Here is a 14,640-nt window from a genome sequence, read left to right as displayed (position 1 = left end):
CACTGAGGACCTTATTTATGAAGACCTTCTGCCGCCGCTGCCTCATTTTTTAAAATAGGAAACAGTGACGCACCGGTGGCGCAAGACCTTCATAAATAAAGTCCTGAATGTTTTCTTTTCTCGACCTCACTTACTGATACTAGAACCTGCAAGCCAATTACGGCCCGTGAACTTTTTCTTAGTAGGTCGCGCACCGTACAGACAGTTTTACCACTGTTAAAAAAAAATTTTTATTGTTACCAAGCACCGCCACAGTTCCGCTTCATTCAGAGTTAATCACTGCTCCCACGCTACTACAGGCCAAACGCTATGTCGTATTTCTCTCCTTATCACCCTTTCATCTCTACAATAACAAACAGTTCTCCGCCTGCCACCACAGAACAGAGTCAGACACAGAGGCACCAATGAGTGAACCCATCACCAACTGCCATCTCTGGCTGTTTCCATGGTTACACCTCATTCTGGACCTTGCTGAAGGCACAGGTCAAAAGTTCATGTCTCAACGTTCTACAGCAAACTAAGAAGACTGTTTTCCCTCTAGAAACACCTACCAATCCACAGCTCTGTTACATGTCTTGTTTTTTCACACCCAATAGTACTTCTCGTTTAACATAAACATTAACATGCAACGTACTGTTCGATGTCCACTTATTACAATCAACCAATCATTTTTATTTTTTTAACCACACCCAGCCTCTTCCTTTTTCTTTATTTAGAATTTCAACTTCTAACTACCATTCCACTTCCAGAACCGATCGGAGGACGACTACAAATCCCTTGAAAATGAAGATCTGGCTAATAGGACACAGTTATATTCACTGGAGTGAAAAATATGCAGTAAGCAGACGAATTTGCAACCTCGGCTTACCAATTGTACACATAACATGGATTGCCAAAAGAGGATTGAAATGTCACCAATTGATTCCATTGGTGAAAACTTTTATGCATCTCCCAGAACCAGACCTTATAATTGTGCACTGTGGTGGGAACGATCTAGGCACAATCACTGGGGTAGGTCTGGAAATGCTTCTAAAAGACACCTTTCGACAATTGATGACACTTTTTCCTCGATCTGCCTTGGTATATTCCAATATATGCCAAAGACAGAAATGGAATTGGTCCAATCAACATTGTGCACAATTTGAGAAAGCAAGGAGACATGTAAATAAATCTGTTTCTGCGTTCCTCAGAGATTATAGCATGGGTTCTATTTACCACAACAACTTGCGATACCACATGCAAGACATCTATAGTAGAGACGGAGTTCATTTCACGAATGAGGGAAACAGAATCTTCCTCTGCAACATCAGGCTCTGCATCGGTACTTATTTATAAATGCAGAAAACACTCAATTAACACAAGGGCTCTTTTCAGAGCCACCTTATATCTAAGCATTCAAACTTCTGATTTATCTCCATTTTCACACTCTTGTAATTAGGTGTGCGTGACCGGGTGCGCGCACCCCATATTTTTTTTCGGGAAAAAATTATATCTTTTCGCGTTTAAGGGCATTACTGCACACCCCGAGAAAAGCTACGCAGCAAAACAATCTCTACCTTCTCCCCTTTCCATGTTTCAACGCTTTGAAATGAACAATATATTTACTCGCAGTGACAAAATGGCGAACAAAACTTCCTGATTTCCTTCGAATCGAACGTTAACAGACGTCACGCAGCAAAAAAAAATTCCGCTCACGCGCAGCCGCTTGAGTGCACGCACGCGTGCGCGCCTATAGATATATAATTGACTTTAACTTTAATTTTCTCAACAACTACTGAACGGATTTACACCATTCCAAAAAAAGTGTAATCTGCGAACCGGACTCTACAGTTTTGCCAAATTTCTTATAAATCCATTCAGCCGTTCGACCTGTAGCCGATCTAAAGGTCCTATGGAAAATAACATGCAGAAAACATGTTTTGGGACCCCCCTTATATCTCAGCCCCCACTTGACCAATCCCCCCCAAACTTTCAGGGAAGGAGCGCAGCGGACCGAGCCATCTTCTTTGAGAAATTCGCTAAGATTCTTCAACCAGGGCCAAAGTTATTCCAAATAGAATGTTGAGGATTTCCTATGGAAAACAATCCTAACTATAACTACCTACTGGCGACCGCCAGTTGGTAATATACATATATATATATATGTATATAAATACAAGAATGTCCTGTGCATGAGGGAGCACTCACACAGCCAGCAATTCATCAGAATTATTTCTCCAGGGGAACCAGCAAGTTGCACACTGAATTTATTTACTGCCTAATGCGTTTCATAGCCCCCAGTTCCTTTGTCAAAGGCCGCCTGCAAGTTACGCAAAACACATCCACGGCAGTCTCATTAATTATTCATTTTTAATTCCCCTCTAGTGGGTTACAGGTGAGTATTTTCACAAGCAATGCTGGTATTCATAGTTCTGCCTTAGAAAAATTCCACCCCTTCAGAATACATACATATATATATATTCCAACCAAACAAACAGTTGCTGGGGATCCCTGCCGCTTCCAGTGGCGGGTCTTGGATGGGGTAGCGAGTCCCAATATCTCCAACTAAAAACTCTCCTCAGTAAGAAAAGAAATCCGGGCCACTTTAAAGTTGCAAAGCATTTTTTTTTCAAAGGCTTTTCTCGACGCGTTTCGCAGGTTAACCTGCTTTCTCACGACAATAAGTAAACTGTGTTACGTGCATAATATACATTATCACATGGCATTCCCGTCATACCAATGGGAATAAACAACAGATATATATATATATCCATACTAATATTATAAAGAGAGAGCCAAACTTTTGCGGGGGGTAAGCTCAGGAACCAACGCACCAATCACAACACCCAATACAGCACTGGAAAGGACAGTTTCAGCAGATGGACATAGGCTATACAGCAGCCCACCATATACATTAGAAGGTTAAAAGCACGTTGTGTGACAAAGTAGTCCATTGAAAGTGCATACTATTGGAGCGTGTGAATAGCGTTCTATCCCTGTGTTCGCTGTCGAGTGACATATGGAGCGTGTGAACAGTGTTCTATCGCGGCGGCTCAGTACATCGTCGGGTGACGTATGGAGCGTGTGAATAGCGTTCTATTGCGGCGGCTCAGTACGCTGTCGGGTGACGTAGATGCATCGTGTGGCGTCTCAGTGCATCACTCTGTGTTGTGAATGCAGAGCCCGGGCATGATGTGCACGGCAGGACGGCAAGAGGCACATATCACTGGGGCAGACTGTGAGGCCAGAACTTCAGAGCAGGTAAACACGCGTCGGCGCCTGCATATATCGCTGGGGCGCATTCTAATTGCACACATGTCTGTCATACCCGGACAACGTAGGGACGGGCTGCTAGTTTATATATATATATGTATCTCCAATGTAATCTATTTTGGTATGTTAAAGGATTGGCATTCAGCAGGCATTTTAGAATGGGATGAATATTCATTTTTGCTTAACTGTAACCCAAAAGGGGTCATTCTTTACCTTCTACCAAAACTTCATAAAGATTCGGTTAAGCCAAAAGGGAGACCGATTGTCTCTTCAATGCAATCTCTTTCAGAGAAAACATCTAAATACATTAATTTCTTCCTACGTCCCTATGTAGAAAGTTTACGGTCATATTTGAATTCACTGAGCATCTTACGCACTATCTCTGTAATAGTTTTTAACCATGTTTTTAAATCATGCACAATGTAATATTCCAGTATGTGTTCCAAAAATTGGCTCGACTCTAAACTACCCCCTGTTTTTCACATCTACTTTCTACCTCTGTCCAGTTTATGTCTCAACGGGAGATTACAGTGGCATAAGGTTTCGGAAATTGGAATTTAGCCCACTTGGGTGTAGGAACTTCAAGATGCCGTATTTTCAAGATCAATGCTTGAATTAAGAACTGATTGAATGCCCTGTGGGGCTTATCTAACAGGATGTCTTTTTAAGTGTTAGAGAAACCAGATAACATTTACCCACTTGTTTTTTTTGTTACTTACTGGTGAATACAGTTGTATGTTGAGAATAAAGAAAAGTGCAGGAAACCTTTGTATGCAGTACATTTAGATATGTCGGTATGACTATCAATTATCCTAGCTGATTATAATGTAGAGATTGTGTCAAACCTGGAGACAGAATATAGATTGTTGCTGGGTTATGCAGTGTATAACAAATTGGAGAAAACTTATTTGTTACTTTTAACATTTCTTGAGGAAATTGGAAAAGTAACCGCACTTATGATTTGTTTTTTTGGGGTAGACATTAAAAAGCATACAGTATTTGCTTTGATAACCACTACAAGATGGCCGATGCGCCTTTTGGAACAGTAGTCCTATGTTTATGTTGACATACTGATGTTTCATGTAACTTTATTGTTGTTTATTGAACTGATCTATTTCACGAAACAAACTACCCGTGAGCAAGGCGATTCTTTCGCCGAAACGTGTTGGGTGTATTTCCTGGCTCACTGTGCTAGAAGAAAAAATAAAATCCTGTTTGCAACGAATCCGGAGTGATGATTTTGTTTGGAGGGAGTGTATCGGTGCACTGGAGGGCTTGGAAAACATTTATAAATAGCCAGCAGGCAGTCGAAGGGAGAAATGCTGCAGCGCACACTACAAATCCCAGGATGCTGAGAAATTTTACTTATGAGGATCGTCAGAGGCCAATTAAAGGATTATGTAAATCAATATGAGTGCTAGCTGCAGAGACCCGTGACTGTCAGACTTCCCTCAGACAAAGGAGCAGGAGCTCTGAAACGCGTAAGGGATTGAAATAATTTGGATGTGAAAGCCGGTTTGGAAATTAAAGAGTTCTGTCGAACTTTCCTTTGTGGAGTGGCATCTTCAAGCTTCAGGGCAAACTTTGTTGAAATATATATATATATATATATATATATATATATATATATATATTCAATGAAAAAACCATTGGTTATAGAACATATATAGTTAGGAATTTGCATTTACAAAACCTTATTTTACTCGCATAAAACCATTGAAATTCCATATATAGTTAGATGCGCTAACTATATATCGCGCACCCGCAATCCACTGCTGATGATGTCACATATTACATCATTCATGACATGGTCAGTGACATCACTGATGACATCACTGATGACAACTCAAATGACATCACTGATGACATCTCAAATGACATCACTGATGACATCACTGATGACAACTCAAATGACATCACTGACAACATCACAGATGACATCATTCATGTGTTAATACGATGAACCTCTACAGACTCTGATATATCCTTAGATACACTCAGTGAAAACAGACACTCACAGATTGTCACTCATCCATGGAGTTACTCATACACCTAGACAGTCATGCAAAGAATCAATCACACCTCCAATTCCTCAACTATACAGTTATACACACCTTACTTATTGAAACATATTCTAACACATATTTACTCTCTTATATAATCCCTAATAAAAGTTCACAATGATCCATACAGCCACTCACACATTCACTGGCTCTAATGCAGTTATTTATATATGTTAACTCTCACATGTACTGTGTTTTACATATGTACTTACTTTGACATGTAGCACTAAGATATACATTCACTCACCAATACACTCATGCACACAGTCAACCGCCCATACAGCTGTTTCCACATGCACTTTTGAAACCATACATCTAGTGAATCAACTGCTCACACATCTATGCACAGAGTCACACACCTCCCAGCCACTCACACATATACTCAGTCTCCCATACAAATACTTGAGCAACCAATCAATAACCCATATAGTTATTCATATAGCTACTGATCAACACATGCAGCAGTTTACAGAACAACAGATATAATGATGCACAAATTAATACAGTTTAATCACTAACCCATGCACTCAGTGAGACACATTTAATCACTCCCTCATACAATCAGTCATGCACTTACTAAATCCTTCATCCAGACATTTATACATCCACTCATTCTTCAATATGTAAGACATATTTTAACTTTACAGAAACATACAGTCACTGGATGTTGTGATCAGTGATGTCATCAGTGATGTCACTGACCATGTCATGAATGATGTAATATGTGACATCATCAGCAGTGGATTGCGGGTGCGCGATATATAGTTAGCGCATCTAACTATATATGGAATTTCAATGGTTTTATGCGAGTAAAATAAGGTTTTGTAAATGCAAATTTCTAACTATATATGTTCTATAACCAATGGTTTTTTCATTGAATTTTCAAGGTTTTGTAAATGCAAATTCCTAACTATATATGGACTATAACCTATGGTTTTTTCTGTGAATTTCAATGGTTTTTTAATAGCAAATATCAAAAGCTGTCAAATGTCAAGTACGTGATAGGTAAAAACGTTTTCGTGTTTATGCACGCTGATGTGCTTTGAACGCTGCCCCCCCCCCCCTCCCCTCTTTTCTCTTAGTAGTACTCTCTCTTTGCAGATAGTGAACGGTAGTTAACGCAGACCTTTACCCCCGTTGTAATCCGTCGTACCTGCTTGTCTCTCCATTTGATTGATTGTTATCCAAGCATTTACTGTTTTAGAATTGGTTCTCCTTGGATCATTCTCTATTTACAAACAAGCACAAAGTCGCAATACTCTGTTTAGTCTTTGCAGATAGTGAAAAATCGTGTAAAAAAATAAAAGTAATCGAGCAAAATCAGTAGACCACTAATTCGATCTCTTTTTGACCTCGGTAAAATACAAACATTAGGAACAACCCTTCATGAGAAATACGAAAATAGTGAAATGAACTGAGCTCCACACCATGAGGGCTGCAAGACAGCTCGACTCCGCCACCCACCACGCCCAAAATAACGACAAACCCTATGCAAATATTATAAATATAGACAACACACCAGCAAAGAAACAGGGTAAAACATTTTATTAAATAACTATTTACATAACTATTTTATACTTTTTATTGCCCGATCCGGCTAGCTCAATCGATCGAGCATGAAACTCATGCACTGATAGCAAGCGTTGAGAGTTTGTAGAACGATGGCTTCAGATTTTCCACATACGGTGTAGTGGCGCGAACTGGGAGGGGGGCGTTTGGATCCTGCCCCTTCCCCAAATAAGATTTTCATACGTGAATGTTCGTTCATGCTTTTTGTCCCTGAGTTGCTTCGATGTCACTGCCTTACACAAATGGCATAAGTCCTGGATGTTGAGTGCCATACTTCAGAGTTCTAAGCAGCGCTTGTAACACTGTTTAAACCTTATTTGCACCTGCTGCAGCTTCACTATTCAAAGTAAGTGGGGTCCGTTTGTGGACCTGACTGCATTGGAAAACAATGTGATACGGTGCCTCCCTAAACCGCTTGATGGAGGCCCCCGAGGGGCGGTGAGATGGCGCGGACTGAGAGGGGGCGCTTGGCTCCTGCCCCCTCCCCAAGTCGTGTTGCCCTGGTGTGGCCTGAGATCGCCCCCGACATAGGCGGCCGGCTCCCGGGGTCCGGCGGAATTTTTTCCCTTTTGATGACTCTTCCATTCTGGACCTTGTCCCACAATCCGTTTGACCTGAAGACACGCTGTAGTGGGGCGCCCCTTTACCATTTTAGTTGCCATTCCGCCCGCTTTTGGTACTCTGTGCCTCTTCCGCCATTCAGCTGTTTACCGCCCGCTCTTGCGACTACAGCATCTCGCTCACCATGTAGTTGAGTTGCTCCCGCTCTTAAGATTTAACCTAACTTTTTGGACTGCTGAAAGCGGTTGTATTCCGACCACTGGTTGGTGGAGACATTTTGACTATATTCTGGACCTGCGTTGTCGCGTAATGCGTCATATGACGCGCCGCGTTAGCGCACCCGGAAGTGCTCCGGTGCGCAAGGCGCAGCTTCCCAGAAACGATCCAGAGCGCGCCGCGCAGCGCGTAACGTAAGCATAACAGGTCATGTGACTTGTTAATAAAACTTTTCATTGGTTCATTTTACTTTTGTTTTCCTAATGATGTAAGACTAGGTCATGTGACCTAAAAATAACACTTTTCATTGGATTAAAACATTTTTTTTCCCAAACGATGAAAGCCCCACCTTGTTTCTGGATGTTTCAGACTGAAGCTGGCGTCACCATGAGAGCACCACCATCTCGTAGCTCCGTCGTGGCCATTCCGCAAGCAATCATGGCAGCCACTCCCCACCGGAAGCCTGCGGGAGTCGAGGGCCCCCAAGACTTTTGTACAATCTTCAAGGCTGAGGGGACGCTTTCGAGAATGGAACCCAAGCCCTGGCAGACAAGCGTCCGATTTCCAAGGTGTCCCAGGGCCATTTTACTGGACCAGGCCCAAATCCGAAGAGCCGGCCGCCATTTTAAGAGTCCTGTGGCAGCCGCCTATCGCTGCACCGCAAGAGTGGGAGCAACTCAACTACATGGTGAGCGAGACGCTGTAGCCGTAAGAGCGGGCGGTAAACAGCTGAATGGCGGAAAAGGCACAGTGTAGCAAAAGCGGGCGGAATGGCGACTGAAACGATAAGGGGCGCCCCACTACAGCAGACGAGCCTCCGCCATGTGCTTCAAAACTGCATACGTATCTCGTGATATCAAGGTTGGGCAACCAGTACACAACAAGCAGTTACGAGTCCCATTTACACCGGCGCCATTTTGGGCGCGGCCGGGCAGGTCCAGGATCTAGTCAAACATAACAAATGAGGCTGACGTCTCTGAAGCAGTTGACGAACAGCAGGACATAGCAAATAAACATGAAGCCTCTAAAGCTGTTAACTCACTGCAGGACAAAACAAGTGAACCTGAAACCTCTGGAATAATTGTCGCTCAAAAGAACAACACACAAAACTCTGTAGAGACTGAAGAAAGAAAAACAGAAGGGCACTGTAGTTTCAGACACACTTAACACTAATGACTTAACAAAGATATCGTCTGTCCATGAAGCAGTTATCATGTTCACAGAATCGACAAAGAAGTGTGCAGACACCAATGCTATTAAGAAACACAAGGAAATCCCTAACGCATCAGCATTCTCGGAAGAGGTTGACACAGATAACATCTTAAGGAACAAAGAAAGACAAAATAAGGATGAGGAAGTTATCACTTTAGTTTTTTCATCAGCTAGCGACAGCAAGAAACATATTGAAATGGAGATTAGAGAGGCTACGGATGGATAAATAAATTATCAAAAGAAATGGCTACTCCCCCCTTTAGCAGATTAGCTAAATCATTGCGTAATTTGGGCATAAAAGTTATATTATTGTTGTTGTTGTTGTTATCGTTATAGTTTCCAGAGAAGTATAATTCACCAATAGTTTTCTTTGTAGATGTTTTTCCATTAACAATCCCAGTTCCATCACCCGCCAAGGATATCACCACTGTTCCCCATGTCATAAAACCTTAGGATGTTCAATAACTGAAACAGCTAATATGGGTTTACTTACAGGGGACATCTTTTGTTCTGTTTTGTAAAGTAAAACTATTGTGAACGCAAGTATTATACATAGTAAGTGTTTAATATAGCATTTGTCAGTCATTGGTTAAGCAGCTAGGACCTGTTCACTCTTGACACCCCAGGTGCTGTGTATGTTGCACTATAGTGCTGCATCGGGAATACGGACAACCCTATTGATGTTGATTTTTCATTATTGGTTATTGTAAAGAAATGGCGACTCCCCCCTTTAGCAGATTAGCTAAATGTTTGCGTAATTTAGGCATAAAAGTTATATTATTGTTGTTGTTGTTGTTATCGTTATAGTTCTGGTTAATTTCAAAAAATGTTTAAATATATTTACAGTTTTTGTTCGTTATATTTAAAAGTTAATAAAGTTTTTTAATCCTACTTTGTTGGAGTGCTATATATTTTTAAAAAATCGGGTGAATGGGGCCTTGAATCGGGTTATTGTCATGTGTGGGCTTTGCAAGTGTACTGCTACAGGATCGGACATTTCAAACTCAAATGCACGTTCTTTTTCTTACCTTTCCGAAGCATGGAGCGCAATAGCAGGCAGAGAAAGGGTGATGCACGTGTTGAACACTACCTGGCCTGGCAAGTTGCTGGCAGTGCCCCCCCGCCCGCTCCTGAAAGAGGGCACACACACACCGCCGCCCCGAGTACTTCACAAATCTTTAAAAGACCATGCGCTTGTTCATGAGGCTTAAATGGTTTATCACCCCTTCTAGAACCCCTGCATCGACCCTCTGACGTTTCCTGGAAGAATTAGCACGTAACACAATACCAAGCCCTGTCAGCTGAAACCCCCGAGGAATCGTGGGGCATATTATCAAGGGGGTTTATTTCCGCTTTTTTGGCTTTAAAAGCCAAAAAAAAGGAGATAAAATTATCTCCCTATTACCAAGCTGTCGCTAACACCAGTTAGTGACAGCTAAAAGGAGATAGCGACCATCTTGGGCCCCGCTTTGCATGTCAGTGATATTTATCACTAATGACATGCAAAGTGGGCGTGCCAAGATGTTAGCGACTGGAAACAGTCCCTAACCATCGCTATCTCCTATTACCAACTTTTGGAGATATTCGAGCTAAGCGCGAATATCTCCAAAAGCTAACACCTGCCCTGAGCAGTTTTTAGCCATGTTATCCAATGGAAGGTGGATAACATGGCTAAGAGCATTTGCTGGATAATGCATGAATATCGCTGACTTTTCAGCGATATTCATGCATTGCGGCCGTTTTTTATCGCATTTGCGATAAACCTTGCTAATAGCAAGGTTTATCTGCGATAAAATTCGCCGATGTGCGGCGATAATTTTTGTCTCTAAACAAGTTAGAGACAAAAATTATCGCTAGTTGTTGGTAATATGCCCCCGGGTTTTTCCTTGCAGGAATCGGGAGGCGGAAGACTAGCACTGAAATCAGTAGTCTCACGCCTGAATCGGGAGGATTGGTATTTCTGGATTCTCTACAGCTGGGGCCATAAACTACATCCGCAGGGCTAGGTGATAGCCTGGGTCCGGCCTGGACAATCGGACACAGAGGAAGAGGAGTGTCAGAGGGTGCGGTAGTGAATAGGGTGAAAGGGAGGTGTCGGGCGGGCACAGGGTGTGATTCTCAGGGAAGAGCAGCGCAGATGGGGGGAAGTATATGGCCCATGCATGAGAGAGAGAGCGGGGGTGACCAGTGCGTGAGGGAGATGCTTGCGAGGGTGGGGAGCCGTGCTGAGAATCGACGGCGTGCAGAGAGTGGGTCTGGTCAAGGCATCTAAAATGGCTGCCGTGCACGACAAAATTGTGGCATTGGACAAAAAGGCAAGATGGCGCAGACAATGTTTATCAATAAGGATTCATTTATAACAAAATATTTACTCGCAGTGACAAAATGGTGGTCAACACTTCCTGATTTCCATCGAATCATACGTTAACAAACGTCACGCAGCAAAAAAAAAAAAAAAGCTCACGCACAGAGCAGTTTTTAGCCATGTTATCCAATGGAAGGTGGATAACATGGCTAAGAGCATTTGCTGGATAATGCATGAATATCGCTGACTTTTCAGCGATATTCATGCATTGCGGCCGTTTTTTATCGCATTTGCGATAAACCTTGCTAATAGCAAGGTTTATCTGCGATAAAATTCGCCGATGTGCGGCGATAATTTTTGTCTCTAAACAAGTTAGAGACAAAAATTATCGCTAGTTGTTGGTAATATGCCCCCGAATTTTTCCTTGCAGGAATCGGGAGGCGGAAGACTAGCACTGAAATCAGTAGTCTCACGCCTGAATCGGGAGGGTTGGCATGTCTGGATTCTCTACAGCTGGGGCCATAAACTACATCCGCAGGACTAGGTGATAGCCTGGGTCCGGCCTGGACAATCGGACACAGAGGAAGAGGAGTGTCAGAGGGTGCGGTAGTGAATAGGGTGAAAGGGAGGTGTCGGGCGGGCACAGAGTGTGATTCTCAGGGAAGAGCAGCGCAGATGGGGGGAAGTATATGGCCGATGCATGAGAGAGAGAGCGGGGGTGACCAGTGCGTGGGGGAGATGCTTGCGAGGGTGGGGAGCCGTGCTGAGAATCGACGGCGTGCAGAGAGTGGGTCTGGTCAAGGCATCTAAAATGGCTGCCGTGCACGACAAAATTGTGGCATTGGACAAAAAGGCAAGATGTCGCAGACAATGTTTATCAATAAGGATTCATTTATAACAAAATATTTACTCGCAGTGACAAAATGGTGGTCAACACTTCCTGATTTCCATCGAATCGAACGTTAACAGACGTCACGCAGCAAAAAAAAAAAAAAGCTCACGCACAGCCGCTGGAAGACATGTATCAACATATATGAGCCTCCTCAGCCACCCTCAGAAAACATAAGGGGTCAGGATACGTCTCCCGCACCCCCTTATACCTAGTAATTTAATTAAAACGAAACACAAAATGGCGAATTCCCGTTTCGCTACCAGTTTGCGGCCCAGTTCGCGGCCCGGGAAGCGCTTCTACCGTGAAAAATATATATTTTTTTATTTTCCCCACGAGACCCTTTAATAACCCCAACATCATTCCTAGGGGGTCAAGAGAGGTATACCTTGCCCCCTTTCATTAAATTCCCCCTTCGTTTTTCACCTCTTCTTCTCTCTCGATCCTACCGAGAGATAAGATGGCGGCCGCTCCGGACTGTTTAGAATGTTGACAGACACCGGAGAGCCAATCAGCTTTCTGCGCGTAAAGTTCCGTTTCGCGAAAAGTAAGCGAACCGGAGTGCAGCCCGGAGCGCTGTTACAGATATATATCTTGTTTTGAACGTTAATTTCTCAAAAACTACTGGAGCACATATATTGAGACCTAGCAAAGGCACATCGGGCTAACAGTCCCTACAATTTTGCCAAGTTTCGTGCAAATCCATTCAGCCGTTCGAGCTAAAAGTGAGGCCAACCGCCCTATGGAAATTAACATGGGAAAAACGCGTTTTGGGACCCCCATTTGTCTCGGCTCCCCCTTGACGAACTCCCCCCAAATTTTCAGGGGCTGCTCAGAAACAAAATGTGCCATTTTCCTGAAAATTTCAGCCGATTCCGTCCACAAACGCCAAAGTTATTAGACATAGAATTTTCAAAAGTTCCATAGAGAAATAATCCTAACTATATATACCTACTGGCTATCGCCAGTAGGTAATATATATATATATATATATATATATATGACACGAACTCCGTTATGCCCCGAAAAACAGCTCCAGAACACCAACGAAACCGGACCCAAATGGAAAGTTTGCAAAATATATTTATTTCATCCTTGTGCAGAAAAACACGCCACCATGACGCGTTTCGGGACCTCAGCCCCTTGATCACATGACATGGTCCGGCATTTCACCATTCAATTTAAAGTGCAAGTGGGTCATCAGCTGACCCCTCAGCCTGTGGACATAAAAAACAGACTTCAGCCTGGTCCAGGAATGAATGCACAACATATCATATGTAAGATTCCAATTAATTGATCAATTAATTGATCATGGTCCATGTAAATTTAAAATACAACATGTACAATTAAGAGATAAGCATTTCAAGGAAATTAACAATCATTTCCACAAATCTGTCCTCTTATCTCTCTCATGTTTGTTTCCATTGATTGAATTGATTAAGGTATAAAATCAATTAAAATAATAAAATGAGTCTGTATATTTCATGTTAAAATCATGACTTAAAAATACAATTCATAAATTCTGTGCAAATTCGCTCTATTATGTGCTAATTATGCAAATGGAAACAAAACATCATTAACTTCAGAGGAAATCATGTTAAGGACCATTTTACAAAATTGAGCCCAAGTGGGCCTATCAACTCCTGTAACCACTGCATCCACACTGCTGTACACTGGTAGAAAGCTAGCACACTTTAAACAGCTTTAACTAAATCATTGTTTCAATAAACAAAAAATATTCCCTAGTGGTTAAAATAACACTATACCCATCACCATCAAATTTGTGTTAAAAAAGCCATCTCATGTTCGACGTAGTTTCATTAATCAACAATCCACTTAAGCTCCCCTACAGTACTAAAGTTTTGCTGCCTGAATGAAAACCCCCTTATTTGTATCCTCAATACAAACTTGAATGTAGGTCTTCAATTTGATTCAGACCATTAGGGGTTTTAGAATTGAGCTCTAAGATGTAACGAGTGACCATCTTCCCCCCGTAAACACCCTTAACGCCTGGAACCCAATCTCCACGGAGGACACCATCCGCCTGATGAATTCCATCCACTCTGGATCCCCCACAGACCCATGCCCTCACCACATCTTCAACAAAGCAGACTCTGTCATAGCTCCGCACCTCCGAGACGTCATCAACTGCTCCCTCAACTCCGCCACCTTCCCGGAAGACTGGAAACACGCTGAACTCACCGCCCTTCTGAAAAAACCAACAGCAGACCCCACCGAACTCAAAAACTACCGACCCATCTCGCTTCTTCCATTCCCGGCCAAAGTCATCGAAAAAGCCGTCAACAACCAGCTCGCCACCTTCCTCGAAGCCAACAAATCACTCGACCCCTCACAATCTGGCTTCCGAGCCAAACACAGCACTGAGACCGCCCTCATCGCAGCAACAGACGACATTCGAACTCTACTGGACAATGGAGACACAGTCGCCCTCATCCTCCTCGACCTCTCTGCAGCCTTCGACACAGTCTGCCACAGCACCCTTTTACAACGCCTCAGAAACATCGGAATTCAAGGAAAGGCACTGGAATGGATCACCTCGTTCCTCACAGGAA

The sequence above is a fragment of the Lissotriton vulgaris genome, chromosome 10 (assembly GCF_964263255.1).
Source record: "Lissotriton vulgaris chromosome 10, aLisVul1.2, whole genome shotgun sequence".
NCBI lineage: Eukaryota > Metazoa > Chordata > Amphibia > Caudata > Salamandridae > Lissotriton > Lissotriton vulgaris.
The sequence above is the reverse complement of the archived record's forward strand: the minus strand, read 5'-3'. Positions refer to the sequence as shown.